We start from the raw sequence: 24,742 nt of genomic DNA, 5'->3' as shown, positions 1-24,742 counted from the left end.
GTTAGACAGAACCAAGGCATTGCATGGTCCTCGGACTCAAGCCTACGGGGAAACTAATCACACAACTATACCTGGGTGCTGAACAGAACAGGGGCATTGCATGGTCCTCGGACTCAGGCCTACAGGGAGACTAACTACAAAATATCCCAAGTTAGGAAAGGATCAAGCCCCACCTAGCCCTTGAGGCGCAAGAGAGCTGCCCATGCATACGTTCTCTCTCCTTATCATCGTTACTGGCACAATTGGCCGACATACAATTCAAGCTAAAATCGTGCAGATCAAAGGAAAAAAGGAAAAGCAGGCAGCGTGTACACAAATAAGTAATTTAAATAAATATAAAGGGAAATTAAATTCGCATTACAATAACAAGTCTGTAAAAGTCGCATGGCAAGAGCCACAGTACATAGAGGAGAAGCACAACAAAATAAAATGAAACAACGCGAAAGTAGGACGAGCCGAGACACTGGGGAGTCTACTCTTTTTGCTCAGGCGGGACAAGGGCAAACCCTGACCCCTCCGAGCCCTGGCCGGAGGGGACGGCCTGCAAAGGTGTGGCGAGAACAGCTACTTCCTCAGTGGCGGGGGTTTGATCGTCGAAAGGGATCTCCACTATCTCTTGGGGCACCTCCTCACTCGAGTGCTCCCCTAGTTCAACAACCCCCACCTCCTCAACAATCTCCCCGGCCTTAGCGCCATCAGGGGCGGCCTCGTGGATAGCGGGGGGGTAATACACGCTCTCTGCCTTCCATAGGTCGGACGTGGCCTCCACCCCAGCTTGTTTGAGGGCCTCAGCCCAGACCTGGGAACAGTATTGCCTACACACCCCCAGGACTTGAGCTTTGTAGAGGGCCTCTACCGCAGCCACCCCATCAGCGTAGGCTGCGGTCTCAGTCTCGTCCTTGGCACTCAGGGTCATCTCCCTGCCATGGTCCGCCTCGTCCTTAGCCCGTCGAGCCTGGTCTCTGGCCCATTCGGCCTCCCTCTGGGCCCCCTCGGCCGATGTCACCTTAGCCCGCAGATTTGCGATCAGATCCCTCGCGATTTGCAGCTGATCCTCCGCCTCGCCCAGGCGCCTTATCTGCTCCTTGGCCTGGGTCTAGGCGCCCTTAAGACCAGACAGTACACTGTCCCGCTCCCTGGTCACCGCCTTCAAATCCTCTTGGACCTTGGCGAGGTTAGCCTCGGAGTTCTTCAGAGCCCCGGTGGCCCGGAAGCGCCAATCACGCTTCCGTTTGAGGGCCTCCTTCTGGTCGTTTGCCACCCCTTCCAACATAAAGATAGCTTGGACAGCCTGCCAGAATAACCAATATGCTATAAGTCCAATAAAAAAAAAAAGAGTGGGAGAAGATTCAAGGTTATAGCCCTTACCATCCCCACATATCGCTTGAGGCTGAGGAAGACATGTTCGCTCGTAAGAGTTAAGCTCGGCCATGTCTGCCGGGAGCAGCAGGCTCCTCTCCAGCGCGTCGGCCACGCGCGCACCTTCACCCTCATTGAAGTCCCTGAGGGAGGCGGTATCCCTCAAGGGCTCCCCACGGAGCATCGGGGCTGGGAGCTAGGCCTGGGCCTCGGAAGAGGTGGTGTCGACGACCTGCCTCTCCTAGCTCTTGTCGCCTATTTTAAGCTGCTTAGAGGGCCGCAGAGTAGTGTCCTTCTCCTGCGAGGACACTGTCTTATCCTCCACAGGCCTTTTACCCTTATCCTTCTTCTTCTTGGGGCCGGCAGGCACGGACCCAGAGGGCGAGCGCGTCTGAGAAGGAGAAGGAGGGAGCTTCTGCCGAGCGGAAGTCGACCTAGTCTTCGGAGGTGGAGTGGGAAGTTTCTGTTGGGACTCCCCCGGCTGGCCCTCAATCAGGTCCAGCAAGTTGGTGGTGGGCTTCCTCTTGTAACCCATTGTCGGCGGAGGAGGGGCTTTTGAAGCAAGGAAGTCTATTTTGGTTAAATTGGGATCACCCAAGTCCCCGGGAGGGTCCTCGAACTGATCAAGCTGAGCGAAAACGTCAAACGCGTCCTCTTCCCCCTCTAGAGCTTCCTCAGCGGCCTCGGCGAACGGTTGGGAAGAGGAGGGGATGGCTAGTGTGACAGCTTCCTGGTCGGAGGGCTCCTCGGGGAACGAAAATCTGTCCTCGGTCACAGTAATCCTCTGAAGCCGAGGATCGTTGGCTCGGATGACGTGCTTCGGAATCAGGAACGATTTCTGGGTAGGTTTATACCCCAAAATTATGTGAGCGGCCCTAACCTGATTGTCGTCCTCATTTATATACACCGACGCCCTCAGCACCTTTTGCAAATCTTCCCGGTTGACCAGATGGAAGTGACGCTCAAAAGCGTGCGGGTCTTCAAGACGAGAACTTGAAACCCCTCCTGTTTCCCACTGCCCCACCTGGTATTCCCTCTGTTGTTGGGCAGTGAAGGCCATCGTGCCATTCCCCTGACGTGATGAGGAAATCCTCGTTGAACCCTTTGCTGGACTCGGGGAGGCACTGAATGAGCCACACCCTGTCATCTCTCGTCTTCAGGTAATACGACTTGCCCTTAAGAAGCTGAAGGTTGTAACACTAGTTCACGTCGTGGTGGGTCAACCTCAGCCCCATCTTCTCGTTCAAGGCGTCCACACAGCCCAGAATCCTAAAGACGTTTATCCCACACTGGGTGGGGGCTAACCGGAAATGCGTGAGGTAATCCCTCATCACCGACCCCATGGGGATCGTCATCCCCCTTTCAAGGAAGGCGACAATGGGAATTACCACCTCGCCCTCCTGTCTGTGTATGCGCCAATCACCATCCTCACAATATCTCAGACCTACATTGCCGAGGATTCGGTAGTCAGTGATGAATTTCTCCATTGCCTCCTCAGTATCGACGTATTTCTTAAACCTACCCATCCCGGTTAACACCTAAAAGAACTAAGGAAGAACAGGCAAAGTAGAAGAAAGAGTAGAGAAAGAGCTCAGAGAGGGATAGAGCGACTTACCGAAAAGAGGAGGAGCTCCTCGGACAGGCTTTTTATGCTGGAGATGCAAGTGAGAGTGTGGCTGAACTCAGGAAGGACGCACGAGAACTCTTGAATACAAATGAGGAACAGGAAGAAGCGGTTCATGTGGGTATTTATACCCCAAATCGAGGAACCGTGCAGGTTTTCCCGCCCATAAATGCGAGACGAACCTCCACCGTTAGATGGGTAACGCCTCATTAGACGTGGGGAGCACAGAGCCGCCTGAATTTAATGATGGGCACGTTACGTGCTCCGAAACGTCAGCGACGTGCCTTGGGCAGATGAGTAGACCCCAGTACTGACGAGGGGGGGTAAGGCCGAGGATGTCAAAATCCTTCTCTCCGCCCGAGGATGCGTGCAGCAAGATTTTGAGGGGCTATTGTGGGGCCAGAAAATCGGGTAGCCTTGGCCCACCCCAAGCCAGGCCCAAATGGCCCACGCCGAGGATGCGCAATGGGTCCGAGGATAACCCTGTCCTCGAGCGTCCGAGACCTCGGAAAAACACGAGGACCACCCTACCAACGGACTCCTGGAATATCCGAGGAAAAGAGGGCCTAGTGCCACGCGTTGGCAACAGAAGTACGAAGAAGGGGCAAGCCTTGGGCGAACTGTCACCTCGGCATTGAATACGCTCACCTAACCCTTCTGGCCGCATTAATGGGGATGTAACCCCTTGACAGAGCAACATCGATCAGGGTGAACCACTGGAGCATGGATATGGCCTCTGATGGGACAGACGGTCAGAAGGGAGGCCAATAGATGATCAACAGGAGGAGGAAGAGAAGGATATATAAGAAAGGTGAGCAAAATGTAAAGAGAAAAAGGAAAAGAGAGAAAAAGGGAAAACCTCATCCCCCAGTTGTAAATTGGTCTTAGTGTCTTCCAATAAAAGAAAAGTAGTTTATGCTTCATGAACGCCGGCCGGCGCATAAACCTTCAATCCACTCTCTACAAATTCATTGTTCTGGGTTCGTTGGGCCTGGGGAAACCAATATCTTTTGGGCTACAAAATCGTACTCTACAATGCTAATTAATGTTTGATACTTTGATTGCATGCCCTTAAAAAAGACATAAAGTGGGATACTTTGTTAACAAAGTATCAAAAATTAATAAACAAATATCTATTTAACAAAAGGTTGTTGGACTAAATAAAATAAAATAAAAAACTGGCTGCTTATGATAAAAATGTTCAACCTTAATCAATAGACTTTGATACTCGTTTATCAGAACCAAAAACTAATAAAGCCTCGCACATTCAAGTTTTTTTATTTAACTGATTCTCCCAAAAAAAAAAAAGTTATTTATTTTCCAGGTTTTTCTTATCCTGATTTTATTAATAGGGTATGGTTTTTTTTTTTTTTTTAATTTTTATGATAAATGATAATATTTAACAAAATTTAACCGTGAATGGCCGCTTCCTAGAAGCTGTATAAAATAACAATTACATTTCTTTAGAGTTGGAGTGTTAGACCGAAAAGAATTCCTAAAAGATTAGGGTTTGTTACAAACGAAAGGCAAAATGAATTGAAACCCCATTTAGGTGGTGTTTTCTATTCTATCGTTTAAGTTGAGTTGAACTATACTATTGCCACCTTTCTTTCTAAGTATTTTTGGTTCAAGTATTGCTATTGGAAGTTTCAAATGTAGTAACTTAGTAGGGAGGAGGGATTCCGGCAGTAGCAGGAGCATTTCTTACCAATAATACATATATATATATATATATATAAAAGAGAAAAGAAATCTCATTATGATTGACCTATCACTCGAGTAGTAAATCAAGACGTAAATTGTGTTTTTAGTTTTGACCCTCAAGCAGGCAAGAATGAAGCTAGAATTTGAAGTTAGGGTGTTAGTTTTGTTGCTGTTTGCGTGCGACGAATTCGACTTCCGAATTTGCTACTCAACTGCTCAGGGGTTTTTTATTTATTTATTACTTTTTTATTTTTTATTTTTATTTTTTTTTGTTTTTTGTTTTTTTTGTTTTTTGTTTTTTGTTTTTTTATGTATGCATCTGCTGCTATGTAAGGACAAAATTATTTTGTTTAAAATTTTTTAAAAGGCCGAGTTGTTTGTTTTGAGTAAAATTGGTTGATTAAGCTTAATTGTTTTTTAATTTAATATTGGTAATTTTTTCGTTTGGCTAATTTTTTTAGTGCTTGAATATTTTGTTTTAGATTTTAGATTTATAAATTTTTTTATGGCCTTTAAATGGAGGAAAATGTTAGAGTTGCAAACTTCTTTACAAATTGCGAATTTGGTGAGTTGTTATTGTAAAGTAAAAAAGTTATGTTTTGAGCTACTACTCGAGTGAAACATCAATCTTTTGGGACTTTATCTCTTCTATTTTTAAGCTTATACTTCCCTTCATATTGCATTTACAAAAAGAAAGGGTGTCTATGCCTATATAGTTGTCATGGAGACCTTTTTTATTTAATTTTCATGTTGATATAATATGATTTTGCATTTTGGGGTGGTAGGTTGGATTCCCCCCCCCCCCCCCCCAACCACCATGGAAAAACATTAGATAATGTTGATATTTATTTTAGACTAATTGGAATCAACGGATGGTGTTGATTCAAGTGGGATCAAATTAGCTGAATTGACACCTCTCTATGCACTAAGTGCTTGGTGATTGCTATGAAACATATCATCAAACTACGTAAACTAATTAGGATGATAGTCTGATATTCACCATGACAATGTGCAACTTAAGGCTCTACTTTCTGTTGACGACAAATTTTTCACACCACATGACTTCATTTCATTGGCCACTCACGCCACGTCAACACTATCATGGATTTTGGGAAAATCTCTTGTAAAGACCAAAATAGCCCATATTTACACAAAAAAGGCGTCAAAACCCATGGTTCAAGCTAATAGCATATCATCTCATTTTTGGCTCATAATCCAAGTTTATGAGTCTCATTAGGAGAATTTTGAGAGTCGTGATTTGAAAGGTCAAGAAGTATGTTCAGTAAAGCTCCAATGGTTCAAAGTTGATAAAAGAAAGCATGTTACTTGGCATGTCTTCCTCAATTCCCTGAACTCTAACAGGTCAATGTGCAATAGGTAACACTTGGTAAGCCTCTCATATCAGATAACATTTAAAATGATAAAACTCCCTACACTCTTTACATAAAAATTAATGTTTATCATATAATATAAGTTTAAAAATGTGATTATAGTATTTCATATAATTTATATTATTATTATCTAAATCAATTCTAAGCACATGGCTAAATATATATTAATATCTCATATCTAGCATTAAATGCTCTCTCTACTCTCCAAGGTTTGGTTAAAATACATAAAGAAGACCATAATTACATCTCTAAAACTTCGTCAAATATCAACCAACTAGTCTATTACTTACCAAAATTATATATGGACTAAACATATAATTTTTCCAAGAGAGGAAACTTAGCCAAAAAAAGGGTTCCAGCAGAAGCTGCAAACAACTTCTGCACAAGCTGTAACAGCTCCAGTGGAAGCTATAAACAGCTTCTGCAGAAGCTGCAACACCTTCAGTAGAAGCTGTAACAACTCCAGCAGAAGCTCCAGTAGGTTGACACATGTTCTAAAATGATGTCATTTGCCCATTAATGTCCAATCCCAGCAGCTTGCTGTCATACCCAGAGAAGCAAGAGGATCCCATAAAGATTATCTTGCCACTTTTAGCCAAATCATGAATTTAATGCCAAATACTTTTTTCTCCAAGCAAGATGTCATTTGGATGATATCATTCAGCTGTGACAACTGTGATTGACAGCTGTTACAGCTATAACATCAACCTTAAAGTCTCTAACTTTCTTCTTGTGGCTAAAAAACAAAATCCCTCTAATGAAACCACTTACCTTGTTAAGGACTTTTTCTTTTTTGCTAATTTACCCTTCAACTAAGTTCTGATCTAGTTTCATAGTTTGGCTCTATATAAAGAGGACCAAGCTACACACTAAAGAGGCCCCTCTCTCATCCCCAATATTCTGAAACTTCACCTTTGTTGTATATATCTCTAAATTCTTCCATACTTCTGCATCTCCCTTACAAAAATATCTCTTTTTAGATAACACCATTACATCACACCACACCATTACACACTATCCATCTCTCTCACACTTTAATATTCTGAAACTTCATCATTTTCCTACCCAAAAACACGTCTCCATCTCATTCTTTATTTCTCATACAAAATCTCCCTTCTTAGAAAGCAACATAACCCATGACATAACACAAAAATCACTCCAGCAGCAGCTATAATCTCATGTATTTACCACATTTAACCTTCATATTGTCTATCTCACAATTCCATATGTTTTGCAAACACATTCCTTGCAAAATACCAATACATACTTCTCATATGTCTTTAAACTCCATGTCTCTCAAAGTATACATATACATGATCCATGTTTAACAAAGTATCTACATATAATTCCTATACATATTACAAACACCATATCTCACAATATATATATATATATATGTATGTATGTATGTATGTATGTATTTCTTACCATCTCCACACATCTTAAAACATATCAAACACTCTTCCAAGAACTTATTACTGAAAGCCCTTTCTCATGGAAGATATATATTTACAATGCCAAAAGCCCTTCTTATGAAAGGCAAAATATTAAAAGTCATTCTCATGGAAGGCAACATCACTCAAACTTGACTAAAAACTAAAAGAGCATTACATGGGAAAAATCATTTAAGTGCATGATTAAGGGGACAAACTTAACCAACCGATGCACACAGCTAGACATGCTCTCTCTCCCTCCAATTGCACCCATTTTTCCCTTTTAATTTTAAAGGTTGCTGAAATGTCTAAGTCCACTACTGTTCTACAGCTGAAGCCCCAAACTATGAAGATAAGTCATTACATTTTACCTTCAAACTTGTATTATTAAGTATATTTTATTCATTATCATTATACCACTCAACTAATGTTATTATACTGCTAGAATGTCATCAACTCATTATTGTTATATGGCTAGAGTCACAAATCATACAAAGAACAAAGTAATGCTATACGGCTAGAGTCAAAAACACATAAGATAAGTCAATATTTCTCTATTTTCAAGATTACATTATTAAGTACATGTTAATTCATTATTATTGTACCGCTGGATGCAAGTTACTATAGTATTATCTCACCATTTAATAAACATGATCACACTAATACTTCATTAATGAACATATATATATATATATTAATAAATTGATCTACCATAGTTGGACATGTTATTTGAACAAAAACCATTGTTGGATGTATATTACTTGGACATGAACCATTGTTAGATGTATACCTTATTAGGACATGGATCATTGCCGGACATGCCTTATTATGTTGAACATGAACCATGAACCGCAACTAGACATGGACTATTGGACTCATCCCATTGTTGGACATTTGACACTTAATTAATCATTTTTTAACATTGGACATCACTTAATATACATAATAATAACATATCAACTCACCATTTAATCAAAGCTATCATGCTAAGTATATTATTTATTTATTTCAACCATTATCATTATTCTAAGACTTTGGGTTTTATCTATTTTGTAGGCTTAAAAATACACTGGAAGCCATTGGTCTATGTGGCCCAATGTCGAGTTCCGGGTTGAACTCTCCAAAACAATCCAGGCCTAGCAAAGTCACACCTCCAACGAAAGACACCTGGCTACGTACAAGAAACCGCCCCCAACACTTTCTACACCACTTTTGCACATTTAAAAACACCAAAAATACCCAATCTCTTAAAATGAAATTGTTTAATGCAATCTCTTTTAAATTAAACCATTAAATTATTAACAAGTGATTAGCGATAAAAAAAAATGATTGAAAAAGATAACAACTTTGTGAAAAAAATTCAAACATTTTAAAATCAAAATTCAAACTCAAACTTTTGCACTCACCAGGGGCAATGAAATTGTTATGTTTTGGCTCAGCATGTAATGCCTTCACCAGACACTGTCTTAGTGAAAAACTCAAACCATGAGTATGAGGTTGAGGCCAATCTGATAATAGCCTAAAAACCAGTGCTCTTGAAAACACCAAACAAACAAACTCAATCATTATTAGAACAATTAAACAACAAAAAAGAGGCAACAATTTCATTCAAATGAATAAACAACCATTTGAAATTACAATAGATGAAGAAGAAGAGTTCTAAATCAAAACCTTAATTAAAAAAAAAAAAAAAAAAATCTAATCCAATTGCCTAAATCAAAACCAACTTATTACAATACCAAAAACTAAATCCTATTAAATCTCAACGTTAATATAAAATTTACTTTTTAAGCCTATATATATTTTGATGAAGATTAATCTTTCAAACATGGAAAACTCATAGCTTGTTTACAATTATCTTATGGGTAACATCTAATATAACAGTAACTAACAGACATTGACACCGAAAAATCTATAATATATTTAGAACCTTATTCAATAGTTTTGCATTAAAAGAACACAATATAAAAACCCCAATTTCACTCCCACTAACAAACAAAGAGAATAGGTAAGGGGAAAACCCTGAAATTAAAGTAAAAACATCACTAACCATTCTTTAAAGCCCATGTAGAATTTAATCTTCTATGATGTTTCCCTAGATTCAACCAAAAATAATAGAGGAAAAAGGATTCTTGGATGTGTTTCTATGACAATCCAACACAGTTATGAAAGGTAGATGTCTATTTTCTCAACCAAATTAACTCTGGTACATCTTTAGTCTTGTATCATTCTTTCCATCAAAATTAATGCCTCTAAATCATGTTAGAGGTAGTGTCACATTCTTTACATAAATATATACTCTATTTTGTAGGATGGAAAGCTAAAATAGTCAAATTTTATTCTTATTTAATTGAAGCTAACTTAAATTAGCTTTTGGGAGCCTTGACATTATTCCAATATTCTATGCTGCTATGCTAATTATTGAAAGGTTGTTGACTCTATAGCTAAAAGTTACTGTGATGAAATTTGAGACCCTAACATCAAAGATAGTAGAAGACATTAACTTATGTTCAGGTTTATTCATAAGAAAACTATGAGGAAAAGAAAAACTAAATCAAAAATTCCCAAGAAACAAACAAAGGCTTACACAAAATATTTATTCTTGGCCCCCCTCCACAAAAAATGTTTACAAATTAACCCATGATACCCAATAAAAAATATTTTGGTCCATCTCCTTTGCCGGCCATTTCCCCCAAGAATAAGAAGAAAAACCTTTGGACAAGCAAAAAATACCAACACAACCAATCACAAATCCAATATACTCAATATAGCCCCAAGAATAACAATAATAACCTATAGACAAAACAAATAAACTATAAAATCAATCTAAGTGTGAGTTTGGATTGCGCATTTGCACGTTTCCAGTGCGTCTGCATTTTTTTTCTGTGGGTCTCATGCACTGTTCATGGAACTTGCAAGTGCAGATTTCAACAAATCTAACTTTAAAATTCGGTTCCACAACATTATTCACACATTTAAAAATTATTTCGCTATAGTGTTTTCAATTTTCAATAATAAACGATATCCAAACAGACTCTAAACAAAACATAAAAATAATCAAGAAGTTTAAAACTTAAATATGGCAATTGTTACTACCTTTAATGTTATTTTTTGGAAGCAATAATATTTAGTGTTGTCTGGATTATCTGCCTTTTTTTCCGAAACTTTTGACTGCCTTTGATAACTACATTAAATTAACTCTAAAATATGTGAAATGTCTTTAGTTGACGTATAGAAGTATGATTGATTTTGCAAAGTGTGTATTAGTTTTGTTTTACAGAGGACTAAAAAAAGGTTTTTATTTTGCAATTGTTATTCAAAACAATCAATAGAGAAATTCAGTCGTTTTTGGCTTAAATTATTTTTTTAAAACACCAAAATACAAATTGGAGTTGCAGTTTCATATTTTTATTTTTGAGTCTTTTATATATATTGTATATAATAGATCAAAATCCCATTATGATTGACCATTCACTTGAGTAGTAGCTCAAACCTAACTTGTGTTTTAGTTTTATTATAAGATATGTTCTCAGATATTTTTGGGACAAATATAACATATATTTGTTACGTGTATGTCTAGACCCAAGGACGACTTTACATTGAAGTCAGGGTGGTAACAAGACCAGCTGGCTTGAAAAAAAAAATTATATATAAATTTTTATGATTTTTTACCTTTAGAAAAAATTCGTGACCAATAGCTATTACATCAATCAAAAGTTTAGATTTCTAGTTTCGTAGTCTAAAATTATATATATATAAAATAAGTTTATAGATCGAATAGTAAATAATATTCAATAACATGAAATTTGTCACGTGTTTTAAGGACATGAAGAATATACAATTCAATGATGATTAGATTTTTTTTTTTTTTTAATATGTAATCATGTTAATTTGTTTAATGAAAGTTGTAGCCTTAGACTACAATTATGTTTTTAGCCAAACTTCGTCCTTAAACTTTCGTTCTCTTAACAATATATTAGACCCTAACAAACAAAAAGAAAAAGCCCATGAAAAATTTTATTTAACTAAAATTTTGGAAGAGATGTTGCTTGCAGTATTGATAATAAAACTATCATGCAATATTTGTATTTGTGTGTGTGTATGTGTTTTTTTTTTTTTTCTCTCTCTCTCTCTATTGTCAATATATAAAGTTCTCTTTTTATTAGATTTTATATAATTTAAATTTCTTAACAACTACCTTAGTAAAAATTCCTAGAGCTGCCTCTATCTTGACCCATTCAATTAAATTATCATGCTCAAACCTTAATTCAGATAGTCGAGCATCTATCACATGGAATAGGAGACCCTGCTGATCAATTTGTTTCTCGCGTAAACTGGATTCACATGAGTGAATCAAGAACAAAGATCAGGTTCAACTCTTACTTGTCCCTTCTAAACATTCGTCATCTTTCAAACTTTTTTTTAGTCTAAAGACTGAAATTAGCTTCACGTAATAATCAAAGCAAAAATAATAATAATAATAATTTTGCAAGAAAATGAAAATGACAAATGGACTGAGTCCAGTGACTCGAATTAGGTTACATGTAACTAAAGGAATCATTGATAACTTGCTAAGATTCCATATTTGCCCACTTACACTTCTCGAAATGTGGTGGTCTCATATCAATTGTATCGAATAAAAAGAATTGACCCTAATCGGCTTCTCACGTATACACTTTTGGCCTTCCACCTTTTTTTTAGATCTCCAATTCCAGTTCTTCCATGTACTTTTTGGTGCATTTTTATATTTGGTCACCTGGACCAGTTCACAATTTGATAAGTTTTTGTAAAAATTATAAATGCAATTGAAGAGGGAGAAATGTACGGCTACAAATCCTAGTATAGCGGGCCGGGCTATTCACTGTTTATGGGCCGTAAAATAGACGAGCCTATTGAGTGCAAGACTTGTTGAGGACGGATCCGTAATGAACGGATGGAGTATAGATGGATTGATTGGTCATGGGTCAGACAGAAACCCTAAAAAGGGATACTTGTGGCACATACCATAGAATCTTAAGGGAAACAGAATTCTAATGCGATGAGGATTTCAGAGGTTACGTATATTGATGAAGATCTTCTCTATAAGGAAAAGATTTGTCCATCATGTTTTGGACTCCTCAAGAGGATTTCTACAAGGAGAGGACTTCGACTCCAAGTAAAAGATGTCAACTTTCGACTACTATATAAACCTCAATACCCTTACAAATCACGGTATGCATAATTGACCCTCTCTAGCACTCTGGAGTTGTAAAAGATTCTAACTTGACCTTTGGAGGCTATTTGACCGGCACCACACCGGTGCTCTTTGTTTAGGTCTTACTCCTTTCTTGTGTTGTGTAGGTTAGATTCTGAGCGTGCGAGTACGTGTGGCTCACTAGTGGTTTTTTTGACATCATCAATTGGCGTTGTCTGTGGAAACTATTCGAGTAATCAGTCATTGCTTTATCCCTGAAGACAAAAGAGTTGCATGGTGCTCACTCGCTCGATGGCAACCACCAACGACATCCAAGGAGCAGAACCACCCACAACTGCCCTCGAGAGACAGGTCCAAACTCTCACCGCGGCTGTGGAGTGTCTCACTAAACAAAACCACGACCTAGAAGAGCAGCTGCGCTAGAAAAACGCAGCACCAACAATTTGAGAGAGGACCAGGAAGGTACCAGCGCCATGTGAAGAGATCGAGCGGGGCCTGAAGGCAGTAATGCCCCAAGCAGGCCAGAACGGCAAAATATGAGTCTCCCATCCCTTACAGATACGACTGCACCTCCTATTGTCGCGGAGATGCAGGCAATGAAGGAACAGATGGAGGTCATGATAAACTCCCTCAAAGGACGAGTGTCTAGCGATCTTGACGACCTAGTCAACTGAACCGACTCTCCATTCACCACCCCCGTCAATTCCTTTCCCCTACCACACAAGTTCCGCATGCCGCAGATAGAAAGTTACGACGGGGTAAAGGACCCTCTAGACCACCTGGAAACCTTCAAAACCTTGATGCACCTACAAGGGGTGGTAGATGAAATTATGTGCAAGGCATTCCCTACAACGCTGAAGGGCCCCGCAAGGATATGGTTCNTACAGATTATAGGATTGGGGAGTTGCGGCGAGACCAGGTGGCCGCCCGTGAATGCTACATTGCCATGCTAGAAATGGAAGATCACCAGCAAACCATGTGTATAGAAGAGCAACGAACCATAGCGGAGCCGGTTGAAGAATTAGAGGAGATAGCACTCGATGAATCAAGGCTTGAACGGACGACAAGGATAGAGACACTGGCCAACCAGCCAATACGTGAAGCCCTCGCAGCATTCATCAGGATAAACCAAGACGTATTCGCGTGGAGTCACAAGGACATGCCTGGGATTGATCCCTCAATCATGGTTCACAAGCTTAACATGAACCCCGCATCCTCACCCGTCCGACAGAAAAAGTGAGTGTTCGCTCAGGAACGAGACAGAGCAATAGTGGAAGAGGTCAGGACATTACTGGAAGCGGAGTTCATTCAAGAAGTATATTACCTAGAATGGTTGGTAAACGTGGTCATGGTCAAGAAGGCTAATGGAAAATGGCGAATGTGCGTCGACTTCACAGACCTCAACAGGGCGTGCCGAAGGACAGCTACCCCCTCCCTCGAATAGATACTCTGGTAGACTCAACGGCTAGACACCAGCTCCTAAGCTTCATGGACGCCTTTCTGGGCTACAATCAAATCAAGATGAACGAAGCTGATCAAGAGAAAACTTCCTTTGTCACCAACCAAGGACTTTTCTGCTACAAGGTGATGTCATTCGGACTCAAGAACGCAGGGGCGACGTACTAGAGACTAATGAACAGAATGTTCACCCACCAGACTGGGAGGAACGTACAAGTCTACATTGATGACATGCTGGTAAAAAGCCTGCGCGAAAATGACCACGTAGACGACCTCCAAGAGACGTTCGACACCCTTCGATCATGCAACATGAAGCTGAATCCAAGCAAGTGCGTGTTCGGAGTAATGGCAAGGAAATTCTTGGGATTTATGGTATCCCAGAGAGGTATAGAGGTCAACCGGAGAAAAAGGGCAATCATGGAGTTAGAACCACCGAGGACAGTGAAAGAGATGCAAAGCTTAAATGGCAAAATTGCAGCCTTAAACAGGTCTCTAATGCAACGGACAAATGTCTACCATTCTTCCGCACCTTGAGAAAATCATTTGAATGGACAGACAAGTGCCAGAAGGCATTTGAAGACCTAAAGAAATACCTTGCCTCCCACCATTGTTCAGCCCGTCCAAACCAGGGGAAGAACTCTACCTCTACTTTGCGGTTTCGCAAGCGGTGGTTAGCACGGCCTTGGTAAGAGAAGAGAAAGGATCTCAACGACCCGTCTATTTTATAAGCAGGGGTTTACGGGGGCAGAAGAGGTATACCCCCAGATGGAGAAGTTGGCCTTTGCACTGGTGACTGCAACCTGAAAACTCAGCATACTTCCAAGCCCATACCATCATAGTCTTGACAAATCAGCCACTAAAAAGAGCCATGAGCAGCCCTGAGGCTGCCGAACGAATGGCTCTGTGGGCAATAGAGCTGGGCGGTTTGATATATAGTATCGCCTGCGAACTGCAATAAAGGGGCGAGCTGTGGCAGACTTTATCGCTGAATATACTCAACCAGAAGGCAAGGGGGCAGACGCCCTTAGACAATGGAGCATCCACATGGACGGATCTTCAAACAAGCAAGCTGGAGGTGCCGGTGTGGTAATCCAAACCCCTGACGGAGATAAAATTGAATGCATGATTCGACTAGACTTCCCAACAACCAATAACGAGGCGAGTATGAAGCATTAGTGGCAGGGTTAGACCTCGCGAAGGTAGCAGGCACTGAAACCATGGTTGTACATTGCGATTCCCAAGTGATAACAAGTTAGATTAATGGCATCTACGAGTGCAAAAATGAAAGGATGAAGAAGTACCTGGAAAAAGTCAAGAATCGGATCAACAGCCTCAAAGTCAGATTCGTTCAAATCCCAAGGGAGGAGAACGAATGTGCCGACCGGCTGGCAAAACCAGCCTCGGCAGACTTCATGCTAGTCCTGATCAAATATTGTCGTTCGTCCAAGTTTCCTTAATTATTGATGACGGAACAAAAGTGCAAGAAATGAATTCCGAGAACAATTGGACTACGCTGTTAATAGCATACCTAAAGACGGGCACACTACCAAACGGAAAAGACGCAGCCAGGAAACTGAAAGTCCAAGCCTCGCGATTTGTGCTGATTAATGATGTCTTATACAAAAGGGGATTATCACAACCATACCTAAGGTGTTTGGGTAGTGAGGAAGCAGACTACGTAATGAGAGAAGTCCATGAAGGTATCTGTGGAAACCATTCAGGGGCACGGTCCTTAATGCACAAATTGATCCAAGCAGGGTACTATTGGCCTACAATGCAAAAGGACGCACAAGCTTATGTCAAAATATGCAGGTACGGGATACCCAGAGTGCTCATCTCCGACAACGAAAAGTAATTCGACAACGGTGCGTTCAAGGACTCTTTTCGGAGCTTGGTATCAGCAATCACTACTCGTCGCCTGCACACCCACAGACCAACGGCAAGTCTAGTCATGAATCGTCCTTACTCAAGATCATCAAGACCCGGCTCGAAGGGGCTAAGAGCATCGCCTAACGAACTACCGAGCGTCTTATGGGCATATCGTACTACAGCAAGAACACCCACTGGAGAAACACCGTTTAGACTAGCATACGGAAGTGAGGCTGTCATTCCAACGGAGATAGGGCTTACGAGCTATTGGGTGGACAACTACAACGAGGATAAGAACGAAGAGGCCTTGCGGCTTCAGCTAGACTTGGTAGATAAAGTTCGGGCTACAGCAGAGCAGAGGTTGGCATGATACCAGAACCTCATGGCAAAATACTACAACTCCAATGTCAGACATAGAGACTTTCAAATCGGAGATCTAGTGCTACGGAAGGTAATGGAAGTTGCTAAGGACACTTCACAAGGAAAGCTCGCCCCAACTGGGAAGGACCATACAGGATCTCATCATGGCAAAGGAAAGGGACCTGCCACCTCGAATCTATGGACGGACGGAAGCTGCAGCACCCATGAGACACGGAGCACCTACGGAGATACTACCATAGAGACGACATGAAGAGCATCGACGCCCCCAGTTTCCAGTTTATTGTTAAGTTTTATTAATTTTTACTTCGAACAATTTTTAGTTTTGCTATCGCTAGTTTTCACTTAGAACCAGTGCCTTTTTAAGTCCAAGAGGGCAAGTACTTTTCCTACATGGTTTTCTTTCAATAAGAGAAATATTCAAACACGACTGTGTTTTTCCTACTTTATTTACCAAGTCCAATATTGGACGGGTATAAACGTAGTCCACAAAGTGGAACCATCCCAAAGGGATGAATTAACAAAGTCTAGTAACGAACGGATATAACCAAGTCCACAAAATTGACGAATCATCTCAGGAGGATGATAACTCTAGTTCCAAAAGGACGAACATAGATCCACTAGATGGACGGGTATAAAAGTAGTCCACAAAGTGGATGGACCATCCTAAAGGGATGAATTAACAAAGTTCGATAAACGGACGGATAAACAAGTCCATAAAATGGACGAATCATCTCAAGAGGGTGATAACTTTAGTTCCAAAAGTGGACGAACATAGTTCCACTAGAAGGACGAGTCATCCCCCAAAGTCCAAAAATGGACGAATATAACTAAGTCCACAAGATGGATAGATCATCTCAAGAAGATGAAAAGTAACAGGTCTGAAAGTAGACGAGTATAACTAAGTCCACAAGATGGACGGATTATCCCAAGAGGATGAAAAGTAACAAGTCCAAAAAAGGACGGGTATAACTAAATCCTCAATGTGGACGGATCATCCTAAAAGGATGAAAAGACTATATCCAAAAGCAGACGGGGAACTGTTGTCACAATATGGACAGATCATCCCAAAAGGATGAAAAATTCGAAGTCCATATGGTGGGCGAATATAAATGAGGTCCGCAAAGTGGACGGGCCATCCCCAATGGATGAACGGATATATCCATAAAGTGGACGGAGCTTCACAAACGAAGTATCAAACAAGTAAAAGGATTGAGTCAAAATAGAAACATGGACAGGAATTAATAAAAAAAATAAAAAGAGCCCGCGAAGGGAAGATGTCTACATGATCCAAAAGCACATGACAAAGTAGTAACATATTGTTCTCCCAAATATTCTTACATATAAAGAAAAAAAAAACTTAGTTATTACAAATTATCAATTCACAGTAGTGGTGTCTTTTTCCTCGGTATGACGGGCCTGATCATCCTTAGGATCGCTTTCAACGACTGTCTGGTTAACAAGAGCTTCATGGATAGGGGTTCTCACAAAAAAGTTCATCTGTATCGTCTGATTAGGCGGGTTGGACGAGTGTTTGCTCTAGGGTAGTAATGGCGACGTTTGACAAATCCAGCTCTGGATTCAAGGTCTTCACCTGATGAATGGCATCGTTAAAACCGTCGTTATATGAAAGGCTAAGCTCAATAATTAGGGCGTCGGAGTCGCGATACTCCCGTATCACGACCTCCTTAGCTTGACGGACTTCCTTGTCTTTTTCCTCCAGAGCTTTCTTCAGATACTCTGTCAGCTTGATACATTCATCCCTAGCTGTTTCAGCCATTTTAAGTTTCTACTCTTAGACGACCTTCCAGGTCTTCAACTCAAGCAGCTCGTCCTCCGTCACCTTGGCCTTCTCACGAACACGATCTAGGGTCATCTCATGGTTGAGACACCGTCCCATCATCCCTTTCATCATAATCATGGCCTAAAAAAAAAAGGGAGAGGACGGACTATATGACAACGGATAAGTTACCTGAGCAATGCTAAAAAGGTCGTCTCTCCCATTGCCTCCGTCGAGTGGTTAGCCAAGCCTCATAGTCTTCGGTAGTTATGATGGACGAGAGCCTCTTAAGGGCATACTTGGAGTCCTCGCGGAGTAGAACGGGTGGCTTCTTCTGGCTTTCGGACAGACGATCATTAGGCCCTTACCGGCCCTATGTTTCATAGGGGTGACCGTCTTAGCCCCCTCGGCCATCAAGCCAACGACAAGCTCCAGAGGAACCTTGGGCTTTTTGGGTGCACGATCACCTTTGACGGTTGCTTCTTTTTAATTTTTTGCTTGCTGGAGCCCGTCCCCATAGGGTCTGCACCAGCTTCCTTGTTTTTGGCAGCTTGTAATCTGATAGCCGCTCTCCTTTTAGCATCTTCCATCTCTGAAGAGGTAGACGGGTGATCAAAAAAAAAAATCAATTTGAACAAGGAAGAATGACGGACTTACGTTGACGAGTGTGCTTTTCGTACTTATTTGCCACTAGAGTGGTGGCTCGGGTCCGTCAACAGTACCAATGGATGGTGTTGAGGTTGACGAGTTTAGCCCAAGTTCGTTCCTCTGGTTTGGACTTAGTAAAAATTTCTCAAGGAAGCTAAACTCCTCAAGAGTGACTTATGGGCGCCGTCAGACTATACAAAGAAACAGACGTTCAAAAAACAATAAGTATTAAATAAACTGAGAATAATTGTTATATGACTGGTTCATACCAGACGGATTTAATACGCCCCAAACCTTGTCGACAGGCATATGATCCGTTTCCCCTAGACGACATATCCAACCGTCGCCCTCAATGAAAAAATAGCGGCTCTTCCAGTTTCTATTTGAGTCTGGAGTTTCATAAATCACTTTCAAGACGGGGCTCCTAGGAACAAAACTATACATCCCCCTGGATTTATCTATCTCATCTAGACGGTAGCAGTGGAGGAATTCCTGTACCGTCAACCTTCTTCTACCGTCTATCATTAGTCCGTACAGGACCTCCATTGCTATGAAGACCCTCCAGGCATTTGGGGATATCTAGCTGACAATAGGCCTAGGTATTTGAGGAGTTCACGGTGCAGGGAGCTTAGAGGAAACCTGAAGCCTGCCTTGAGCATCTGTTCTTACACTCTGATACTGTCTACTCCTTCATAATAACATTTTTCTGACTTATAGGGCAGATGAATGGGGATGTAGTTTGGGATTTGGTAATGGGCCCTAAGGGTATTAAAATGTGGTTCTTTGATGGTAGATGTAAAGGCATTCACCGTCCAGACTCCTCTCCTCACTTAGATCGTCTTGGTCTTTGTGACCTGACGGGTATACCTCTTCGTGGTCCGCCCCGTCACGGACGACCGACTAATTACTTGACGCACTAGACATGGCCTACATGTAATGACAAAACCTAAGACTCTGACGGGCTTGGAAAGGGTGACTAGGGCATAAAGTCTAGAGAAAAAATATACACAATACCAAAAGGTAAATGAGAACTAAAAAGAAGACGGATAAAAGATTACTTACCAAGTTAAGAAATGAACAAACGAAGGTGCAGACGACGGGTGCAGAGCTGAACAGAATGGTCTCTGACAGGTGTGACGGACGTGCTCTGACAATATATTTCAGCAGAAAGTAGAAAAATGAGAGGAGGAGGAGGCTGATATTTATAGAAGAGGTGCACAGAAGACGAAGCGACACCTCGTTCTAAAACTACAGCCATTAAAAGAGTGACACACATCACAGGTCATAAATGAGTTCCTGATAACCTGTCAGGGTATGGGCATAAGCTCACAAGGTTATGTATCATGGCCATTTGCCTGAGATTTTGAACCGTCGCCCCATGGGTCCGTTTGCTTATGTATGATGGACCCATCGGGTGAAGGGGCAACTGAAGTGGGAGAAATGTACGGCTACAAATCCTAGTATAGCGGGCCGAGCTGTTCACTGTTTATGGGTTGTAAAATAGACGAGCCTATTGAGTGCAAGACTTGTTGAGGACGGATCCGTAATGAACGGATGGAGTATAGACAGATTGATTGGCCATAGGTCAGACAGAAACCCTAAAAAGGAATACTTGCGACACCTACCATAGAATCCTAAGGGAAACAGAATCCTAATGCAAGGAGGATTCCAGAGGTTACGTATATTGATGAAGATCTTCTCTATAAGGAAAAAATTAGTCCATCACGTTTTGGACTCCTCAAGAGGATTTCTACAAGGAGAGGACTTCGACTCCAAGTAAAAGAGGTCAACTTTTGACTACTATATAAACCTCAATACCCTCATAAATCATGGTACGCATAATTGACCCTCTCTAGCACTCTGGATTTGTAAAAGATTCTAACTTGACCTTCGGATGGTATTTGGCCAGCACCACACCGGTACTCTCTGTTTAGGTCTTTCTCCTTTCTTGTGCTGTGTAGGTTGGATTCTGAGCGTGCAAGTACGTGTGGCTCACTAGTGGTTTTTTTGGCATCATCAGCAATAATTTTGGGCCAACTTGATTCAACAATACGATTTGCTATAGTTGGCAATACATAATAAAAGTGATACCAGTGATAGACCCAATTAAAAATGATGCCATTACTTTTTCCTATTTCTCTTTAATAAAAACAAAAAAGTGAGTAGTAGAATAATAAATGGGGGGAAGGGTGTCTTCACCTCTTTGCTCTTTCTGTTATCTGATGCAAGAAATCTGTTCACTTGGCTATTGATGGTAGGGGAAGTAGTCCCACAAATGGCATACATTTCCCACTTGGTGTAGTCATTGTTCACCAAATGGATGTACCTATGCCTAACCCTGCAAATTAATGTGAAAAAGTATATGTTAAAACACCAAAATGTCCCAACTAGATAACAAACAAACCAAAGCAATTAGATCGACAAGTTAATTTACAATTTTTAAAAAAATTTCCTTCTGGTTCGTTACCTTGGAATTCTTTGAACGAGCCCCTCTCCAAAGTGATTGAAGGCAATAGTGATTTGCATTACCTTGTCTTGAGTGTAGGCATCACTATGTCCCAATAACATAGCCTTATCATGTTGTGTCATGTAATTGTTTGAAATGGTAATCATAGAAGAACTATCAACTACATCAATCAGACCATCATCACATTTTGAAAATGAGACATGGTCCACCCAAATATGTTTACCACTGAAGATGTTTATAGCATCACCATCTGAAACACCCCTATTCCCAAAGTGACTGGGGGAATCTCTCACATTAGTATTCCCTTCTGGCTTACAATCATGTATGTGTATCCCATGAATTATAATTTTAGTCACTGACAAAATAGTAATGCATGGACCACCAGCTGATGTAGGACAAAATCTACAATTTAATTATTGTAATTTATTCATTTTGGTATTTAATTTGTAATTTTAGTTATTTTAGGTTTAGGTTTATTATTTCCTTGTTTTTAGGTGCTTTTAATACTTTTTAGGTCAAATTTGGTTCTTGTTATGGTTAGATATCAATTAAGAGTTATTTTACATTATATTTTCTTGTCTGTCAAGTTTTACGGAGTCCTTAAATAGGCCTCTAAGTCTATACACGTTTTTAAACAATTATTCAATCAATAAAATTAAATTTAGACTTTTGTCTTTCTATTTCCTAGTGAATTCCAGACCCTTTTTCCTTGTGGATTAAGGACCCTTGTTGGCTCAAGGAACCCTCGTGGATTCGAGGTTATTTTCAGAAGCAAATTTCTTGTTTTTTAGAAGTAGACATATTCTGCTTTTTGACACTTCCGTATCCCGCATCACCAACTATGTGCACATTAGCTCCCCTACCATCAGTGGTCTTATAAGAGTTCATTATCAATTCCACCTTCAATTTGATCATCATATTACGTTCAAAAATAATCCACAATGGTTCTTCTTGGATTACTGCATGTCTTAAGAGTCCCGTTCTTGGGATTTACAACATCATTATCACTAGAATTTGTAACCACATAAATCTTACCATTTTTTCCACCAATAGCATTCTTGCCAAACCCAATTGCATGGATTGGGATAAAAATAGTAGGTTTTTTTGGGGGGGGGGGGGGGGGGGGGGGGAGATTAGTTACTTTGGACCACAAGATGATGCGATAATGCATGTTTATCTTTGTCTTTTCTCACAATTTCAAATTCAATCTATGAATTTGAACTCAGCAATGAACTAAAGCGGTATTTGACAAGGCCAAACTACAAATAATTCTTTTTTTATTGAGAAAAACAACTCGCAACTTAAATCGGTATATGAATAGAAATATTGAACCAAAATTTATGGCCTCTTCTAGTTGGTAACAATTACGCACAGTATTTCATAATTACTCTACTATTTCCGTCATATATTTGTAAATTAACATATGGTTGATATTTTTCTCTGTTCCAATAGATATATTTTTATTTTGAATACCAAGAGGCCTAAAAGTATAAAAATTTGCTAATTTACTAATGCCTCGTTACTGCTAGCCATAAGCCCCTTATATGAGTTGTGGAAGCCCGAGTCTATAACCGAAGAGCCAAAAATATTAAGAAAAAGCGTAAATCCATTCCAGTTTGGCAGGGGTGCACCACCTGGCCTTGTAGCCCAAGTGGTACCCGGTTCACCACATAACCGTCAGCGCGGGGGGTTCTATCCCCCACAATAAACAATTACCCAACAAAAAAAAATTTGCCAAAAAAAAAAAGTTTGGCAATGGTGCACCATGCACTTACCTTTCTTTTAAAATTGATCCTAGGCAATATTTCTAGTAGCCAGAAACCCAAGATGTATACGAGGGTGATACCCATGCATGTTGACCATTACAGGCCCAAAATGTGAGTGAATGAGTCAAACACAAAATCATCACTGAACAAGGAACACCATCTTTTTGTATTAAAGCACTGGCTTAAAGCTCAACTACCATGTCGCTGGTCCAAATTGGTGGTCTAAAGTAGTAAGCACCATATGGAAAGACCAGACACTGTTTCTCAAGTACCCTCCAAATTTTTCATCAAAAAAAAAAAAAATGTACCCTCCAAATTGGTGGTCCAAAGTGACAAGATAATTGTACTTTGAAAGGCCTGTTGAGGGATTGGAGATACAATTCATTGTTAGGCATTAATCAAATTTTATTTTTATACAAAAAAAAAAAAAAAAAAACACTCACACGCACTTTCTTTACTAAGTCGATACTTTTTTTATTGGTTAGAAATGCTCCTACTTCTACCTGGCTCTTCAGTCTTCCCTACTACGTTAATACCTTTAAAACTTCTAACAGCGATACTTGGATTAAAAATACTCAAAGAGAAAACTGGCAATGATATAGTTCAACTTAGGTAATGGGATAGGAAAAACTACCTAAATAGGGTTTTGATTCATTTTCAAAGATCAATACTTTCCCTCGCAAAACCTTTCGTTTAAACAGTAAACACTCCAACTCTAAAGAAATATAATTAGTACTTTATACGTTATGTTCTCAGAGGTTTTTGTGACAAATAAATGACATATATTTGTTACAAGTATTATACTTTAGACTCTAGACCCAATCAATTGAATTATCATGTTCAACCTTAATTTAGACAGTCGAGCATCTATCACATGGAATAGGAAACCTTAGAGTACGTTTGGTACACTAAATGAGAATTAAGATAGGATTGTAATCTTTATTACTATGAATAAAATGTGTTGTAATGTAATAACTAAATCTATTCATTAGTTTGGTTGTGAGTTATAATATTAGAATGAAACTTAACATCTATTTTTGGAAATTTCTTACTCATACAATTATATTTCCTTAAAAATTGTTATTTTTAAATTTAAGAGAGATATGTGTTATTTTTTATGATTTTTTATTTTTATAATTGTTAGATGTATATGGAAAGTTTATTTACTTGGAAATATATTAAGTTTTGAAATTATTACACTTACTAAGAAATAGCTATTACAACTTTTTAAAAATGAATAGTTATTCCTCATTTTGAATAATAGCTATTCATAAGGAATGATTATTCCTTGTAATAAAAACATAACCAAACTAAAAAAATAACTAAATCATAGGAATAACTATTACATTACAGCGTCTATTACAGTCTACCGAACATGCCCTTACTGGTTTGTTTCTCATGTAAACTGAATTCACACGAGTGACTCAAGAATAAAGATCATGTTTAGCTCTTACTTTTCCCTTATAAACATTCTTCTTCCTTTTATCATTTTTTATTTATTTTGTAGACTGAAATTGGCTTTCACGTACGTAATAATCAAAGAAAAAATAAATTTGCAAATTATTGAAAATGACAATTGGGCTGAGTCAAACTAATTAGGTTAATTCCGTGTAACTAAAGGAATCATTGATAGCTTGCAAAGATTCCATATTTGCCGACTTAGGAAAATAT

General features: G+C 39.9%; 1 pseudogene; it reads right to left on the bottom strand.

Annotated features, from left to right (window-relative positions):
* Positions 1 to 1,096: 1,096 nt before the first annotated feature.
* LOC112013896 (probable pectate lyase 5) lies at positions 1,097 to 23,213 on the bottom strand (annotated as a pseudogene).
* Positions 23,214 to 24,742: the final 1,529 nt, after the last annotated feature.

Source organism: Quercus suber, unplaced genomic scaffold, assembly GCF_002906115.3.
Source record: "Quercus suber isolate HL8 unplaced genomic scaffold, Cork oak 2.0 scaffold_229, whole genome shotgun sequence".
NCBI classification, from domain to species: Eukaryota; Viridiplantae; Streptophyta; class Magnoliopsida; order Fagales; family Fagaceae; genus Quercus; species Quercus suber.
The sequence above is the reverse complement of the archived record's forward strand: the minus strand, read 5'-3'. Positions and strand labels throughout refer to the sequence as shown.